We start from the raw sequence: 19,221 nt of genomic DNA on the forward strand, positions 1-19,221 counted from the left end.
TAAATATGTTAAACATATGTGTGGCTTTTTTAATGAAAGAAAAATGTTAAGGAATACAGCCTTTGGAAATGTTTGCTAATCACTAACAGTTGCTAAGTGCTTATTATATAGATCCTGTACTAAATGCTCACTTAATTATTGCCACCATATTTCTGATCTAAAACAGGCTTTGAGAGGGTTACAGTTTGGATATAAAATGTCCCCCAGAGACGTTCATGTGCTAGGCTCTGCAGCCAGGTTCAGAGGCAGGGCACAGCTGGAGATGGTGGACGCTGGAAACGTGGCTTGGGGGCTGTCTCTGTCCCTGGCCCCCTCTCCTCTCCCTCTGTTTTCTGGCCTCCATGAGGTGATGATGGCTCTTCCTCTTCCCCCATTTCCTGAAGCACTGGACTGCAGTTCCTGCCTTGAAGCCAATTGATCATGGACTGACCTCTGAAACTGTGAGCCCCAAATAAACCTTTCTTCCTCTAACTTGTGCTATTCAGGCATTTTGTTCATAGCCATGCGAAAGCTGATTAAAACAAGAGGTTAAGTAGCTCGACCAAGTTAATACCACTGGTCAGTGATAAAGCAGGGGTTCAATTCCAGATCAACCCAAGTTTCAAGCACAATCTTTTAGCACTTTGGAAACACTGCAGTTTGAGAATGCTGCTAATATTCTAATGCTGCTAAGACATGCGACTTCAGTGAGGGTGATTTTGCCCTGAAGGGAAAAAAGTTGGTCCTTTGGGGGCAAAAAAAATTAGTATAAATCACAGATATTGAGGAGGGAGGAGACTTAATGAAGGCAGGAGCTCAAATGGTACTGTGCACATATACAAAATTAGCAATACCTGTCTCAAAAACATGTATGGGAAGAGGAGAGAGACGGATGGGATCCAGAGCAAAACTCACCAAGTGCTGTGAGCACGTATGTTTCTATCACTCTGAACCTCATTATGATGTGTAATTACAGCATCAAAGTGAAAGTATATTTAAAAAAAAGAATTATTTAAAAACGTACAGATAAGCTGGGTGTGGTGACACACGCTTGTAATCCCAGCATTTGGGAAGCTGAGACGGGAAGATCGCGCTTTGCGGAAAGCCTCGGCTACTACTTAGTGAGGCCCTTTGCAACTCAGTGAGACTCTATTTCAAAATAAACAATAAAAATTAGGGCTGAGGGTGTTTCTCAGAGATAGGATGCCCCTGGGTTCCATCCCTAGTACCGCAAAAAAAAAAAAAAAACAAGCACAGATAGTCCCCCAAGGTCAGTTACTTCCATCCTCTTCCTGGGCCTCAGTTTCCCCCTGGGCGCAAGGTGGGGGTGGATGATGTGGCTTCTGAGTCTCTTCTAACCTCTAACTATGGGTCTGTAACCTGCAGGGATGGAAGGGGACGATCTCTGACTTTTCTTCTAGCCCTGGCTTTCTTGATCTCAGGAACCACCTCACTTTACTCTCTTTCAGAGAAGGCAAGTACAGCCCAGAGAAGTGAAGCAACTTGCCCACAGCTGCACAGCTAGTCAGTAGCAGAGCAGGACCTGGACCTGCCAGGCCCAGCCGAGTTCTAACTCAGTGTCCACGTGTTCTCACATCTGTGCTGTGCTTGTATCTGTGAGCACATTTATGTGGGCACATGACAAGTTGACAGAGCCTGAAGGTTCCAGGGCTGGGGCCTTTGCAAGGGCCTCTGTGCATGTGAGAGGTGCTCTGCCGCCAGTCTGAGGTGTGAGGCAGGAGCAATAGATGTGGGGAGATAAAAGCTATGAGAAGTGCCCTGATTTGTCTCTTCTGATGTGTTTTAGTTTAAAGTCTGTTTTGTTGGATATCAGGGTTGCTACCCCTGCTCTTTTTTGGTTTCCAATAGCATGGTATATCTTTTTCCATCCTTTCACTTTCAGTCTGTGAACGTGTTTGGCTACAAAGTGAGTTTCTTCCAGACAGCATATATTTGGATTATGTTTGGAAAGATAGGAGAGGAGGAAGGCTGAACTTGATTAATGAGGGTCTACATCCAAATATGTGTAAAATTATGAATATGGCATGGTTACCCTGGACAACCATTGGTGAGAGTGGGGAAGGAAAAATGGGGGCCGGGGGGGGGGAGGGCACCAAGTATAGTTTAAATGTATACCATTTATGTTCAATAAAAATTTGTTTAAAAAAATATAGGCCGGGCGTGGTGGCGCACGCTTGTAATCCCCGTGCTTGGGAGGCGGAGACAGGAGGATCGCGCAGGTTCGAAGCCAGCGGCGCACGCTGGCTTAGGAGACCCTGTTTCCAAATAAAAATGTAAAAATAGGTCTGGGAGTGTAGCCCGGAAGTAGAAGGGCTTCCAGGAACCCCAGTACCACCAATATATATATATATATATAAATATATATATAAATATATATATATATAAATATATATATATATAAATATATATATATAATATATATATTATATATATAAAATAGCTATGAGAAGAGAACAAAGGACTCCGTCTCCCTCCTCCACAAGTCTCCATCACGACGGCTGTTGTTCTTCACAGCCAGCCTGCCCGGCTCCCAGGGCTGTTCCTGTTCCAAGATCAGGAGGACCAGGCAGGACTGAGCCCAGCCAGCCATCAGTCCTGCCTGACAGCCCGGGCACAGCACATGGCCACTGCCCCGAAGCCCTTCTGTCGCTCTCAGTTGGCCAGTGTGGCCTTGTCCTGAAGCTTGCTCGCCCAGCATTTCCACAGTTCCTGCTGTCCTCACCCCGGTGCCCTGCTGCCAACCCACCCAGGGTTCTTTTCAGTGCTGGGGATCAAACCCCCAGTGTTCTACCTCTGAGCTGAACCCCCAGCCCTTTTTTATTATTTAATTTTGAGGCAATCTTGCTAAGTTGTCCAGGCTGGCCTCGAACTTGGGATCCTCCTACCTCAGCCTCCAGAGCAGCAGAGATTACAGCCCTGCACCCCCATGCCCTACTTTGGTCAAATTCCTGTGCCTTCTGACCACCATTTGTTTTCCCTTAACTGTACCTTACAGTCCGACTCAAAGAAAAGCCAAAAGGATCGTTCTCTCTTCCTCTTTCCACCCATGGTGAAGTCAGCATCTCTAAAGGTCACTTACACTTTTATTAACTTCTCCACTAAAGTACAGACTCCAGGTCAATCCATGCCATAAGTTCGGTGTGTGGTGGGGAGGGGGTGACAGAGAGGGGGAGCCAGCACAATGTCGGGGTGGTGGGAACTGTCCCGAGCAGCTCTACTGCAGTAAGGAGGAATGATGAGCGTCTTCAAATTCCTATCCTCTATCTGAGGAGGAGGTGGCAAAAATCTTCTCCCATTCTGTTGGGTCTCGATTGAGGTTCTTGACAGTTTCCTTTGCTGAACAGAAGCTCTTCAGTTTCATGCAATCCCACGTATTGATTCGCCTTTTAGTTTCTTATGCCTTTGGGGTCCTGTTGAGAAAGTGTTTATCTGTGCCTATGTGTTGCAGTGTTGGACCTACGTCCTCTTCAAGGAGCTTCAAGGTCTCTGGTTTAATTTCCAAGTCTTTGATCCATCTTGAATTGACTCTTATGCAAGGTGAGAAAGTGGGATTTATTTCCATTTTTCTGCATATGGTTAACCAGTTTTGCCAACACCATTTGTATTTTTTTTAAATCCTATGCTCACAGTCAGTTGTTTTCCCATTAAGTCAGTCCCTCCTTCTCACTGCGGAGGCAGGTCGTGCCAGCTCTCCTCCTGTCCCCAGGCGTGTCTTCCAGGCTCCTTGACACCTGTCCGTGTGATCGTCAGGCCTGGCACCATGATGGGGGAGGCTCCCGCTCAGCCCTGGGTCTGTAGAGGGGTAACGGGGTGAGTGAACCACCACAGCGCTCAGGGTTTCACCAGGTGGGAGGAGGCTGGGCTGCAGGAGGTTTGGGGGGTGTGAGTTAGAGGCAGAGGGGCCGTGGAGGCTGCTGCTTTGGGACATATGGTTGCATGATATAAATCCAGGAGCCAGAGCAGCTAGGAGGCTTGTACAGCTTGAGTTTGGACCCTGGCCACTCAGCAGAATCCTGGTTGAGCTTTTGAGTAAGACAAACGTGCTGTGTGCATCCAAGACTGATGGAACTGAAACTCCGGGTGTGTAGTCCAGGAACATTAACCAATCAGAAACAGGCCCCTGGGGACTGCGATGCCCAGGCAGCGTGAAGAGGTAGCGCTCTGCCCTGGTATTCAGAGCCTCCTGATATGACACAATAAACACACAACACCAACGAAGTGTTCTTGCCAAAAGTGTCTAACCTGAGTCCAGTCATGAGAAGACAGCCTGACAAACCCAAATCCACTGTGGGACATTCTGTAGCACAACTGGCCCGGATCTCCAAGGAAGTCAGTGTTCTGGAAAAGAAAGAGTGAAGGGCAGTGGGCTGTTTTAGATTAAAAGACACTAAAAAGATGTAATGCAACTCATGAACCTTGATCAGAGCTCAGACTTAAAACACACATTTTGAAATGTGGAGACAATTAGGAAATTTGAATATGGAACATAGATTAGATTTTATTCAATGGTCACTAATTTTCTTGGTTGTTATGATGATGTCTGTCTACGTAGAAGTTACTTACATAAAATGCTTTCTAACTATGTGAGAGTAAAGTGTTAAGATCCCTGCTGCTTTTTTTTCAAATGGTTCAACATAAAAGAAACATGGAGAGAGAAGATGAAGTAAATATGGCAAGATAGTAACAAGTAGATCAAGGGAGAGGCATGTGGGAATTTGTTCTGCTGTTCTTGAAAATCTTCTGCAATTTTACCTTGTCAGGGGAGTACTGGGAGTTGAGCCCAGGGCCATTCTACCTCCAAGCTACACTCCAACCCCTATCTTACTTTTTATTTTGTAACAGGGTCTCATTAAGTTTCTGAGGACCTCACTAGGTTGCTGAGGCTGGCCTTGAACCTGGAATCCTCCTGTCTCAGCCTCCCGAGTACCGGGATTACTTGGCGTGGGCCACCACACCTGACCTAGCTGTAACATTTTTAATATCCCAGCTGGTGTGTGGCTGCACACTCTAGAATCACCTTGCTTCCTACCTCTCCCTCCTCTCCAGATCAGGAGTCCCTGGAAGAGCAACCTCAGACCTCAGTACGCTTCAGAATGGAGAGATGGTTTTGGCAGCTTCTGAACCAATACATCTGGGACAGGGCTGGAGACTGCAGTTCTAACACTCAGGTGATGCTGATGCAGTGGGACTACACTTTGGGAACCGCTGGCCTAGGGGATAGAGGAAACTCAGCACACACCCGGGTGAGTGCAGCCGCCACCAATCCGCAAAAATGAGATGCTCAAGCTTTTCCAGAAAAATTCTATGCAACCTACCGATAATAGCCACCAGGGGGCAGCAGCGCCTCATGAAAAGAATTTTTTTCTGCCAGGAAAGGAATTTTGATGAGGTATTTATATTTGGTTAGTTGTCAAACTTTCCCAAAGATCACCTCGCCTGAAGTATACATCAGTCCTGAGGCGATATAATATCAACCTCTCTGTGCTGGTTAAGAATACGAGGCTGAGAGGCCAGGCGTGGTGACGCACGCTTGGGAGGCTGAGACAAGAGGATCGCACAGGTTCAAAGTCAGCCTCAGCTACTGAGTGAGGCTCTCAGCAACTTAGTGAGACCCTGTTTCCAAATAAAGTATAAAATAGGTCTGGGAGTATAGCCCAGAGATAGAAAGCCTCTGGGTTCCACCCCCAGTACCCCCCCCCAAAAAAAAATACAAGGCTGAGGAAACCTCTCCAAGGCCAGAGAACTGGTGATTCACAAAACTGGGAACTGGTGCAGGCTTCCTGGTTCCAGCTGCAGCCTTTTCTCTCTGACCAAACTACAGGTATGATTTCTCCGTCATTCATTATCCATGGATTCCCCCTGTGCATCTTCACAGTGACCTGTGAAGCGTACTGTCTAGTTATCCTCACTTTGCAGGTAAAAAGTGAGGTGGGAAGAATGAATAACCTGCACAATTAGAATGGTATAGCCGTGACCCTCTGCTTTCAAGACTCAACTCAGAGCTGCCTCATCTACCCTTACTTCCTACCTAGAATTGTACTGAACCTCATAGATATTTTACCTTAATATTTGCAATACTTGTTATTTTGTTCATACATCTGTTCCCCATCTTTTGAATTAAGATTTTATTTTTTCTGCATCTTTAATTTGGAAACACTGTCAGTTGAGTGGATGAACCTGAGGTTTTCTAGCTGTTTCTCTAATAATGACAACCTGTTTCATTCCTGCTGATGTTCACTTCACTCAGACCTGACATGATGTAACTGACCGCATGGGTGAGCCAGCCACAAAGCTTTCCAAACTCGCAGGGATTCATTTGCAAACCCAGCTGACTGCTCGTTAGAATCACCTGGGGAGCTTTTGAAACATGCTGACGCGCAAGCCTCAGCTAGACCACTAAATCAAAAGCTCTAGACAATGCGGGCATCAGGGTTTTTTGTTTGATTTTATTTTTGTACTGGGGACTGAACTGAGGGACATTCTACCACCAAGTTACACCCTCGGGTTTTTTTGTTTTTTGTTTTTTGTTTTTTTGGTGGCACTGGGGTTCCTGGAAGCCCTTCTACCTCCGGGCTACCCTCCCAGACCTATTTTTACTTTTTTTTTTTTTTTAAACAGGGTCTCCTAAGCCAGCGTGCATGGCTGGCTTCGAACCTGCAGGATCCTCCTGTCTCTGCCTCCCAAGCACGGGGATTACAAGCGTGCGCCACCACGCCCGGCCACCCTCGGTCCTTTTTAATTTTTGTTTTGAAACAGTGTCTCCCTAAGTTGTTAAGAGTCTCCCCAAATCGCTGAGGCATTCCTTGAACCTGGATCCTCCTGTCTCAGCCTCCCAAGCCCTGGGATTACAGATGTGGCCAGAACGCACGCCCAGCTGAGCACAGGCATTTTTAAGGCTCCCCGGCTGATTCTAATGGGCCACCAAGGTTGATGACTGGTGTCTTAGCAGAAAGTAGTGTTGGGTTTGCTCTGCCTTCTGAGGATGAAGAATTCTCTGGTCAACCTCAGATTTGTTTCCTAATCTTCCCTCCAGGTGTGGCTCCCAGACCTTTTCCTCCAAGCTACATACACATTCATTCACCTGGAAGTCGGCCCAGCATTCAAGGCCACCCAAGATACCAAATGTCAAAACATTTAAAAGGTATAAATTAAAGTAAGTACTGTCAAATACAGTAGATCCTTTCTTCCATTCTTCAAAAATCTAATCTTTGTAACATGAAGATTGAAAAATATATGCAGTGTTTTGTTTGTTTTGCTGTGTGTGTGTGTGTGTGTGTGTGTGTGTGTGTGTGTTCGTTCTAACCAAAGGTTGGCAAAATAAGAGGTCTGTTTGTATGTCTTGATGAGCTGTTAAGGTGGGTAATACAATAAAGGTATACCATAATTAACTCACTGTAGTAAATTTATTCCATGAAATCTATGATTTTCCTTTGTTTCAGCAAATCACTAATTATGTCACTGTAATTTAAAAATTCTGGTCATGCCAGATTTGTCATTTCAATGTACACAAAAAAACACTCTTCTAAGCTGGTAACCACTGAAGCAATACTTAGATCGGAGATAAACCATGACTTTACAGACCAATCTCAAACAGTTACTGGGGTCATATATGGTAAATTAATGTTATCACTGGAAAATAACAAAAGAGTTTAATTGTAAAGTTACTATCTCTTACATGAAAAATTTTGACCTCTCAGCACAATACCTAGATCAGCACACTGTTTCATAAGTTCTTTTAGGTTTCTCTGATCTGAATTACAATGAAGAAAATCAAAAATAGCAATACATTAATTTATTTTTTTTCCTTTCTAGGTACTGAGGATTGAACCTAGAGGCATTTCTATCTCTGAGCTACACTCCCAGACCTATTTATTTATATATGTATATATGTATATGAATGTATTTTGAAACAAGACCTCACTAAATTTCAAAGGCTGGCCTCAAATCTGCAATCCTACTGTTTCAGCCCCCCCACCTACTGAGATGACAAGCATATGCTACCACTGGCTTATTTATTCAGATTTATTTTCAGTCAAGACAATTTCCTAGTCTAGAATAGCCAGAAGACAGTCTATGGAAACCAGTTTCTAGATTATATAAATATGAATCTTCTACATTACTGTCATGCAAATGTTTTTGTTTCATTATTCAAGTTTCCCCATATTTACTGAAAGTTCACTTTTGTTGTGTATTTATCATGCAGCTTCTTCCTGCTTGGAATGACAATTCTCCTCTTAAGTTTTTAGATATATTCTGAAGTCCATTTAAAAGTAAAATAAAATGCTTTACAGTTTGACTTTTATTTTTGTTAACTTTTACTAATATAGCAAGAGTTCAGAATTCAACGTTATTATTACTTTCTGACAAAGACCGAGATTCATTCTTTATTGAGGATCTTCTGTTGTTTTTACTTAATTCTGCTAAGGCCTTTTATAGCTTGTCTAAATTAAATCTAATTGCATGGACAGCATTTCATTGCTATTCCCACTGTTTGTACCCAGAGAGGTTCTAGGGTCAGTTTTGAAATGTGTTTCAAGAGGCTCCACCCCTAGAGAGATACGGAAATCAAGTCACACCGTCATCCCATTGTTCCAGGGAATGCCACCGCTGTCCACCCAGCTGCACTTGGTGGGCGTTTCCTCATTAGGTTCAAACTACAGCACAAACACTGCTTCTCTATTTTCAATCAAAGTTCTGGATTGTGTAACTTTTTAACAACCATGAGCATCATTACTGATCTACTTTTAAGATTTTGTTATCCATTGACTTAATAATTCTTTCTTATTTCTCCATCCTTAAAAGAGAGCATTTTAACATTTCATGTTTGATCATTCCAGCAGCAATTTATTTTATTTTTATTTTAATTTTTTTGGTACTGGGAATTGAAACCAGAGGCATTCTACCTCTGAGTTGCACTCTCAGCCCTGTTTGATTCTTCATTTTGAAACTGGTTCTTGCTAAGTTGCTGAGGATTTCACTAAATTGCTGGCCTCAAACCTGTGATTCTACAAGTACTGAGATTACAAGCATGTGCCACTCTGCCTGGTGTGAATATTTAAATCATGCATTCAAAACCCAAGAATCTATTAACTGGACCATGAAAAAGATTACGCTGTTTAGCTAACTAATATGTTTCTTTTAAGAATATCATACCGGAGCACCTAGTACTTGGGAGGCTAAGACAGGAGGACCCCAGGTTCAAGAGTAGCTTCAGCAATTTAGCAAGCTTCTCAGCAACCTAGGAAGATCCTGTTTCAGAACAAAAAAATTTTTTAAAAATGGCTGGAAGTGTAGCTCAGAGGTAGAATGCCTCTGGGTTCCATCCCCTGTACCGAAAAAAAAAAAAAAAAAAATATATATATATATATATATATATATATATATATATATATATATATATATTCACCCCAGTGTTTTTTTGTTTTGTTTTGTTTTTTCTGGTACTGGGGATGGAACTCAGGGCCATTTGACCTCCGAGCTACATCCCCAGGCCAACATTTTTATTTTTTATTTTGAAACAGGGTCTCACTGAATTGTGGAGGGCCTCACTAAGTAGCTGAGGCTGTCTGCGAACCTGGATCCTCCTGTCTCAGCCTCCCGAATGCTGGGATTACAAGCGTGCGCCACCACGCCCAGATACCCCAGTGTTCTTTATTGGTGTTTACTTGTCTTTGGTGGATCCTATTAGCTTTTACTGATTATTCACCTTTTTTTCTCTCAAACAATGGCTTGTGTGCTTTTCTTGTATATACATTCATTTGCCTTCTGACAATAAATAACCTTCTCTGGCTAAAGCCAATCTTTGAATATGTGCTAATTGGAACAGAATTCACAAAATACTTTGTCTTTGAACTTAAAAGCCAGTTTCTACAATGTCTTTCTGTTAAATGAAATATTAAATATTCTTCCATGTTCCAAGAATCATAACCCTTCGTGTGGGTGAGACTGTGTTTTAAGGAAACATTCTCCTCCAGAATCAGCCTCCAGAAAGCACAAAGAAGGCCCAGGTTCTCGGTCAGCTTTTCCTCCCACTGGGCTAATTCCATGGAATTCAGTGGAATTTTCTTCCCATCTCTCAGGCAGGCGCCAGTTCCATTTGTGGCTTCTGAGTTTTGAACATAATATGAATAATTCCCTTTTACATTTTCATTGTTTTGATCATTAATTAAATCTTCATTAAACACATAATTTGCCAAGTCCCGTATGAAAATTGTATGTGTGATGGTCCAAAGGCCTGCTCACTTTTGTTTTTTCCCAGTGTTTGAAGGTTTAAGCTTTTGAAAGCAGTTGCCTCTCTGGCAATTTTCTTTCAGCTTCTGAACTTTACTCTCATATAATTTTATATCAAAATCTCAACTTTCATTCATTTCAACAATAAAAAGGATTAAAATAAAAGTGTGATTTTCTTAAAAACTTATATACTCTGAAAATGAGAAAGTAAAATTGTTTTCACACACATATTAAGTTTACATTAATGTTCAAAATTATTCATTAAAGTTAAAAGGTACTTGCCTTTTAATATTTGATGACTAGAAATTTTTAAATAACAGCGACTTTTTTGCAGTACTGGGAATGGAATCCAGGAGCATTCTACCTCTGAGTTACAACCCCAGACCTATTTTTTTATTCTTTATTTTGAAACAGGATCTCACTAAGTAGCTGAGGCTGACTCGAACCTGTGCGATCCTCCTGTCTCAGCCTCCCAAGTGCTGGGATTGCAATCGTGCACCACCACGCCTGGCCCCACAGCCCATTTTATGAAACAGGGTCTCACCAGGTTGATGAGAGTCTCACTACTTGCTGAGGCTGTCCTCGAACATGGGATTCTCCTGTTTCAGCCTCCCAAGAATTGGGATTACAGAAGTGCCCCGCCACACTGGGCTTGCAATTTTTATTTTCAAATTGCAACAGAGCATCCAAAGTCAGCCTGGTTGCCTGCTGATGTAAAAACTGGGTGCCATGTCTCACACAGGTCACACCTAGATGGACTTGCATACAGACGTAAGAACAACATCAGTTCTTCAGTGTTGCAAATGTGTCTCAGCAAATGGATGCAATCGTTGCAAATACTGTGCTGATTTCTGAGTGGCTTGAGCACCAGGAATTAGAAGCTGGGCAGAAGTAAAGAAATGATTGCCTAGCACTTCTGGAAATATTTTGTAGAAATCTACAGCATTTGTGCTGAGATGAATATTTTTATAAACTCATTGGGTTTTTGTTTCCCCTGGCTAAGTGGTCCTGCCATGGACGGTCTGTGCATTCCACATCAGCATCCTCTGCCACCTGCAGCTTCATGGCTCACAAGCCTTCATCTCCAGGACTTGCCTCTCTGGGCAACGGGAACTGTGCTGGAGCCTGAGGACTTTAGAGAGTTGGAAGTTTGGAATAGCATGTTGAAAGTGAAAGTCCGGCGCAGAAAAAACCCAAGGCCAGCCATCGGAGATAAGCAAGCAAGCAAAAGCTTTATTAAGACAGCCCAGCTCCCTTTTCTATCAGGCAGCTGGGGATTTTTTGAAAAGGAGGGGGCTTCCGCTCACAGCGGAAGATGGCATGAAGTGCAGGGCATTTACTGATTGGGTGGCTCATACCCCCGTGAGTGTGTTATCAGGGGACTGTTGTTGGGCATCCCGTGGCCCTCTTTGACGGGTCATGAGGTAGCCAGCACAATCCGGAAGAGAAGCCGGAGAGCCGCCATCTTCGGTGTGACTGGGCTGCTTATCCCAACACGTGTCATGGGTGTCATTGCTTAGAGCCACAGCCCAGTGCTGTCTCTCTCTGTTTTAGAGATTTGCAGGCTCCCCTTGAGCCCTCGGTGGGTTTCTGCCTCTGGCCCTGCTTCAGGGACCAGAAAAGCTCTTCCTGATCTTGCCCCAGAAAGCCCTACCCCAGCTTCATTCTAGGCACTTGGTGGGCGTGGCCATGGAGCCACCTGAAGAAATCCCCACTGGTCTGTGCTCGGTCTGAACACTTTGCCTAAAGAACACTCTTCAGCACCACCATCTTCCAGACGGCGTTGCTGCACCCACGGTCCACTCTGGCATTTCTACCTAGTAGAAACAGACCAAACAATGTATACGACGACACCAGGAAGCTGGTGACTGGCAAGCCTCCCAGGCAATGCTTTTGTGTTGTGGTGGTGGTAGTTTTAATATCTGCAAGCAGCACAGCAGAAAAGTTAGGTTGAAACGCTGGCGTCCCACTGCGGAGCAGACATTCCAGTTCTGACTCTGAAATACAGGCTACTTATCTGACCCTTGCTCTTGAGGTCAGGGTATTTACCCCTTCTGAACCTCAATGTTCTTCTCTATAAAATGTGAATAATAATACTTACTTCACAGCATTGATGTGTGCCATGTAAATAAGGACATATGTCAAGTACCTGATACTTAGTAAGTGCTCTGTAGCTATTTGCTTTAGCATTGAACATTTGCCTAGATGTTTAAGAACCATATTATAGCCGGGCGTGGTGGTGCACACTTGTAATCCTAGCATTTGGGAGGCTGAGACAGGAGAATCACAGTTTGCAGCCAGCCTCAGGTACTACTTAGGGCCTTTGTAACTCAGTGAGTTACTGTTTCAAAATAAAGAATAAAAAATAGGGCTGGGGGTGTAGCTCAGAGGTAGAATGCCCTTGGGTTCATCCCCAGTACTGCAAAAAGAGAGAGAGAGAGAGAGAGAGAGAGAGAGAGAGAGAGAGAACCATATTATTTTACAAGGATAAAAATGTTCCGCCTCTTTTTTTTAGATCTAGGACATGATATTATCAAAGATAATTTTCTAAACCAATTTATTTGGAGGAGACAGCATAAAAATGGTTTTATATTTGCACAATTCCATTAATCACTTATTATTAGCAAATATCTTAGAACTGTAGCAACATTTAAAAGCCAGTATCAGCAGCTGGACCCAAGTTTAGTGGGATGGTCTAGAACCATGCCATGTAAACAAAATACCACATCCAGATGCACAAAAACGTAAGTTAAATGACACTGTAACAAGGACTTAAACTCGAGATTGCTTACAAATCTCCAGTGGGTGGCTAAAAGCAAGATTAAAGGCTTGGCATCTCTGCCCCAATTTTGCATCCGTCTTCTTTGTTCTGGGTCACTTTGGATTCCAGGAACAACACATGTGATTGATAAACATCTTGTGATAAGGCCAAGCTCTCCCCCAAGGAGGAGCAACTCTCTTATCCAGACAAGGCTCCACTCGATCAGCCCTAATCTATCAGACCACACCTGATTAAGATCACCTGTTTGGGCAGTTGTGCAAAGTCTCAGCTATGAAAACTCCCCGAGCCTTGTCCTCACTTCTCTTTTTGTTTTCTTTTCTGATGGTACTGGAGACTGTCTCCTTTCCTTAAACACCAAAGTCATTGTCAGCCCCTCAGAGACTAAGGATGTGGGTTAAGGATGTGGGCTAAGGATGTGGGTTCCCTTGTCTTCCCACTGTAGCTACACTGATTGAAGCTGCTTTCATGCTTTTTACCATTGCATTTTCTGTTTGGTTTTTGGAGCGAGTGGCCGAGCCAGGCCCTCTGACCCAGGAATCCAGTGACAACACATCTTTCTTTCTTTCTTCCTCTTTCTTTCCTTCTTCTTTCTTTTTATTGTGATTGTACTGAGGATTGAACCCAGGGCCATTCTACCTCCAAGCTATATCCCCAGCCTTTTCCATTTTTTATTTTGAAACAGGGCCTCACTAAGTTGCTGAGACTGGCCTTGAACCTGTAATCCTCCTGTCTCAGCCTCCCAAGTTCTGGAATTGCAGGTGTGTGCCACTGTGCCTGGCACAGTACCACATTTCTGATGTGATCTATTGATATCTGGATATTCCCTATTGGACTGTCCAAAACTGCCAGTGCCTCTCCCTAATTGGGACCTGGTTTTTCTCCCAGATCCTGCTGTGCACACAGCTTCCCGTGACCCAGGGCCAGCCTGGATCACATCAGCACCTCTGACAGCCACTGCACTGTATCTTGCCTCAGAGGCACGTGCCTTCCGGGCCTGCTACTAAATCCCAGTTTCTAGTGCCTCCAGCCTAGGTTTAGTTTCGTTGGCTGTTGCTTTTCCCAACCTATTCTGAAGCCACTGAGAATGTATCTTCACAATCTACAATATCAGAATGCCTCAGTTTAGTCACACTCAAACTTGCCTCCAAGAAAAGGGAGCCTGGTTTGCTCCACAGACCACGTGTCCTGACTGGGATCTGGGATCTGTCTCTACAGGACACCAAATAGGTCAGTCTCATCCATTTAGTGAAATAAAAACAAGTCAAACCAATTGTTTGGCATTATGTGGACCCAGGACAAACAAACTAGAAAACAGATGGTGACCAAAAGAAAGAAAGGTCGCACATTTGTGTAAGCCATGGGCCCTTTTCGGGGCTATTCTTCAATAAACACCAGGACCATTAGCAGCTAGGCTTTGTCCAACCAGTTTGCCTCATAGAGGTTATGATGGTTTTCAACAGAAGGAGCCTTACGAAGACTGACGCCTGCAGAGTAAGAAGAGATTTTCTCTGAGTGATAGCTTAGAAAGCAGTTGTCAATTTCCTTATCTTTGTCCTGCTCTTACAGCCTAAAAGGCGATCTTTGGCGTATTTTATGAAGAAAGAACGCCAAGGAGAGACTTGCTCTCTAATATGCTAAGTGGCTAACACTGGACAGCCAGAAGCATGATGTCTGACAGTGTCTCCTCGCTGCTTGTCCAGTTACAGAAAGGAGCCCTAATTCCCAAGGTCGTATTGTCCACCAATGGCCCTTGTCTCCTTTGCCCTTCTCCCTTCTCTCTGTTTACCTCTTTTACTGTTAGACACAGCTCCTTTGAATGATAGGCATGCTGGGAAATATTTCATGTTGTTTCTTTTAAAAGGAATGCACATATACACATATGTATATATGACTTAAAAATAAAGTTTATGGGCTGAGGATGTAGCAATAGAGTTTTTCTACTGTGTGTGAGGCTCTGGGTTCTATCACCAGCACAGGAAAAAAAAAGTGTATCTTATCAATATTTCCTACTGAATTGCTGCTCTTGTATGCTTTTTTAAAAAAGTTATAATATTCCAAGAGAAAATGTTCTCCCTAAAATAAATTTACACTCAATTTATTCCTCCCATATTTATTCCACAGGACTTTGAACAAATGACATGGATTTCTGACTGATAATTGTGCTTCTTTAAAAACAACAAAAAAATTGTATCTAGCTTAAGTTTTGTCTTTTAAGTCTCATTCTAAACCTGTATCTTCCATTTTGGAGTATAGGACATATTCCCTTGCCCTTTCTGAGTGTCTCACAGATAAAATCCTACAAAAAATACAAAATAGTATTCGCACAGTGTTTAAATCTACCACCATGGAGCTGGAACAAATTCCTGTTCGAATGGCCTGTACAGCGTCACCAGAATCCAGGCGTCTCAGGGGCTCCCTAGTGCGCGGACTTCCAATTCCCCTTGGTCACCCCTGCAGCACAAAAGCCGCAGGCATCTACCTGCTGATGGAAGAAAGCAAACAGAGAAATTAAACTGAGAAAGGAAAAATGAAGATATCAAAGAGGACGACATCTCAGGTCTGAGCAGGAAAGATGGGGCCCCAGGTGCCACCAGCTGGGGAAAGGAGCCCTCCCCATCTGCTCCTCGCAACCACGCACACCAGCCCACCAGCGCAGGCCACACATGCTCGCACACGTACCACAAGCGCCCCCGCGCACACGGGCTGTAAGTCCTGCATCCTGCCGGACCTGGCGTTGAGAGCTACTGAGGACACAGGGTTAGGTTGGCCAGGGAATAAGACAACAGAAAGGAGCTTTGTGTGAGACTTCCTCGGGATCTCACCAAATGTCTTTTTAATGCGGATGGTTTTCTGCTGTGTGTGGTGAGGAGGAGCTGAGGGTGGTGTCCGGGGATGGAGCCCTCAAGGAGGCCATGGGCAAATTCCTGGGGAGGCAGAAACCAAGAAGCAAGAAGTGGAGTTGGGGGGTAGAGACTCAGTATGCCCTGGACACCAGGGCAGGAAGGACACCGCTTACCTACACTCAGAGCCCCACCCTGGACCCCGAGGGAAATGCCTGCCTTGACTGGCAAGGGCGGATCATGTTGCCGTGGGCCAGGGGTAGGGGGATGCTGGAGAGGGCCAAGCTCCATGCTCTGTGTACAGTGCAGAAGGACTTAGCTCATCCCACTGGGCAACCAGCATCTGCTCTGCAAACATCCCACAAATGGCCACAGACATCCCACGAGTGACCATTTCAATGCAGGCCATTTAACACTTGGGTTCTCGACCCTTAAGACACTCTCCACCCTTCAGTTTTTAAATGTAAATTGCATTTGGGCATTTCACAGAAGGGCAGGACATTTTGCCACCGACATCGGAGACAGGCAGCTTTTCTTCCCTCCTCTTCCTTTTGAAATGATATCCAAACCCCAGTGGTTTCATTGTCCGGGAGAATGCTGCACCACACAGAGCAGCTGTGAGCAGTTAACTTTGCAAATGGGAGACGGTCTCCACAGATGCAAAACTTTTAAAAATAAATGCCAGAAAAATACTACACCGGCAAAAATGAAAGCCTAGAATAATCCGTGTGAGGGGTGGGTGGTAGCCAGCGCTGGACCTCGCCATTCACTTTGCACAGATGGAAGCGGCTTCCCTGCCCATCTCACCTGTAAGAGCAAGAGAATCAGAACCACCAAACTTCAGAGCAGAAAAAGGGACTTCAGAGAGCAGCCCAGCTCCCACTGGTGGGCAGGTAAGGCCCGGGTAGGGGCCGAGTGTTTATCTAGAGTTCAGGCCAAGAGCTTTCTGCTCTAGCAGAAGCCTTGTTTTTGTTTATATATTTCAGCCTTTCCTCTTTTAGGAAAATAAGCTGCCTCTGGCTTTAAACTCTTGTTTGGAGTGGGAAGCTCAGCGCTTCCTCCCACTTCTACACTCACCATGCACAGCTGGATGCCAAAGTGGTGAGAAAGCACATTACAGAGGCCACGTCAGGGCGAGATAGTGAACATCTGGGCTGCGGAACTCCGTCTGAGCAGCTACTTCTGATCTGATCCATGAGAAGAGGTGGACAGGCCTGAGGACCTTGTGCCCGGAGGCTACACAAAGCCAGGACCTCATGGCTAACTTGAGTGGTGGAGGATGGGGAGCAGGTGGGCAGAATACCACCTGTGCCCACAACAATAGCCCTCCTGCCCCAGCATGGATGTGGTGCCTCTGCTCTGGCAGCAAAACGAGGCACGGGTATATCCCCAAATGGTTATCAGCTGAGGATGGGCATTCGGTACACCGTAACCTTGCGGGCTTGAAGTGAAACGAAGGACGTTTGAAAGGAAGATAGTACATTGAGAGGAATACTTTTCTCCAGGCAGGTGAACCCACACAGCACTAACTTGTGGTATTTTATTGGCTAGTTCGTCAATCTCTTCCCTACAGGATGGTTTTTTTTACTGTGAAGTTCCAAAAAGCACAAGCTGAGTTCAGCCAAAAATAATGGGAAGAGAATAGATAAAGGAAAGGGGTAGAAGGAGAGCATAGGATGTGGGGGGCCGGAGAAGAGGTTCCCCGCCTGGGGAAGAAGGCTGGGAAATCCCTGAGGGTGGGTAGTGGAGGGAAGTCCAAAGTGAGGCCACCAGGGAGCGCTGCTGCCCCATCAGCAGCCCTGGGTGCTGGTGGAGACTGGAGGGGACCAAAGGTTTTCAGGGGCCTGGGTCAGCTTCACTCCCTCTCCCACCCAACCTCAACTCCCAGACTCTTCCTTAGAGCATTTGGATCTCCCCTCACCCCCTGTTAAAGGTCTCAGAGTTTTGGAGGTCCTCACCTCTGCAAGCCTTTGGCTGACAGCAAGCAACACAGCCTGGCCAGGCAGCTATGGGGATGGTGGAAGCAATTGGTGGAAAATGGAGAGACTCCCCGGACTTGTCCCCAATTCTGTTCTCCACACATGAGGCCAGGCACCATAGGAATGGGGATAGGGAGGCATCTCTGTCACAAGTGGCTCAGAGGACCTGGCTGGCAGGGAAGGCCCCTTTGCCTGCTCTTCCTTCAGCTCTGGTCCCCAGCACATTAGGAAAAACACTTCTATCGCTTGCACTCCAGGTCAAACATAGGGTCAGAGAAATCGGGAAAGATGACCCAAGGTGTTCACTGCCTGTGACCCCAGAAATGGAGGGCTTCCCTAGAGCCTGCAGTGGCTCCGACTCGCTCTTAAGAGCCCTGACCTTAGCCCGGGCTTTGTGTGTTCCTGGGGCCATTTCCAGCAACCCTGCTCCCCTGCTCCTGAAGCCCAGCACCTGTCGTCCAGGCTCAGTGCCTGCTCCTGTGCACAGACACCCGGGCAAATTCTACACCCTCCTTGGCCTCTCCACTTTCATTTTGCTGCTCAGACCGAAACCTTCTATTGCTCCAATCGCCCCCATATTGCATTCTCTAAGATAAGGACTTAGCAGCTGTTAGTTACAGCTCAGGATAATCGATGTCTCCTGAGAAGATTTCAGGGAGACTCATGCCTCCCAGTCACATCTTGGGTCAGATCCACCACAAACTCCGGTTCTTTCAGAAGGCGTGAATTGGGCTCTGATCATGCAGCCCGAGGTCAAGATGGCACCCCAGAAAGACAAGAAACCCAAGAGGTCAGCCTGAAAGTTTAATTTGGACCTTACTCATCCAGGAGAAGACAGAACTTTTGATCCTGCAAATATCAGTTTCTGAGGGACAAACAAGGTTAAGGTCAACGGGAAGACGAAATCTCAGGAATGTTGCTCATGTTGAATGCTTCAATAATAAAACACAGTAGTTTCTGAAAAACAGTTTTCTAAAAGGTATCTGATATATCTTACCAAGAAATACCTTAAGAAGAAAATTTTTCGTGATTGGCTTTTTGTGGCTTTGGTTCTTTTGACAAGGAGACATGTGAACTTTGTTACTTCCAGATTAGTCAAGATGAAGATGGATCGGCATCTGAGGCTACGTGGTCTCCCTTGTGAGGGCTTTTCTTTTTTTTTTTTTCTTGCTTTTCTTTTTCTTTTTTCTTTTTCTTTTTTTCTTTTCTTCTTTCTTTCTTTCTTTCTTTCTTTTTTTTTTGTGTGTGTGTGTACTGGGGATGGAACCCAGAGGCTTCCTACCTCCGGGCTATACTCCCAGTCCTATTTTATATTTTATTTGTAAACAAGGTCTCACTAAGTTGCTGAGAGGCTTACTAAGTAGCTGAGGCTGGCTTCGAACCTGTGCGA

The 19,221-nt window shown here is 44.9% G+C and overlaps 1 pseudogene across 1 annotated transcript; it reads left to right on the forward strand.

The window, feature by feature from the left end:
* The first annotated feature begins 18,589 nt into the window (after positions 1-18,589).
* Positions 18,590-18,975, forward strand: LOC308273952 (ribosomal protein eL22-like; annotated as a pseudogene). The gene has a single exon. The product of its transcript is annotated as a ribosomal protein eL22-like (transcript).
* Positions 18,976-19,221: the final 246 nt, after the last annotated feature.

The sequence above is a fragment of the Muscardinus avellanarius genome (genome assembly GCF_963383645.1).
Source record: "Muscardinus avellanarius genome assembly, chromosome: 15".
NCBI lineage: Eukaryota > Metazoa > Chordata > Mammalia > Rodentia > Gliridae > Muscardinus > Muscardinus avellanarius.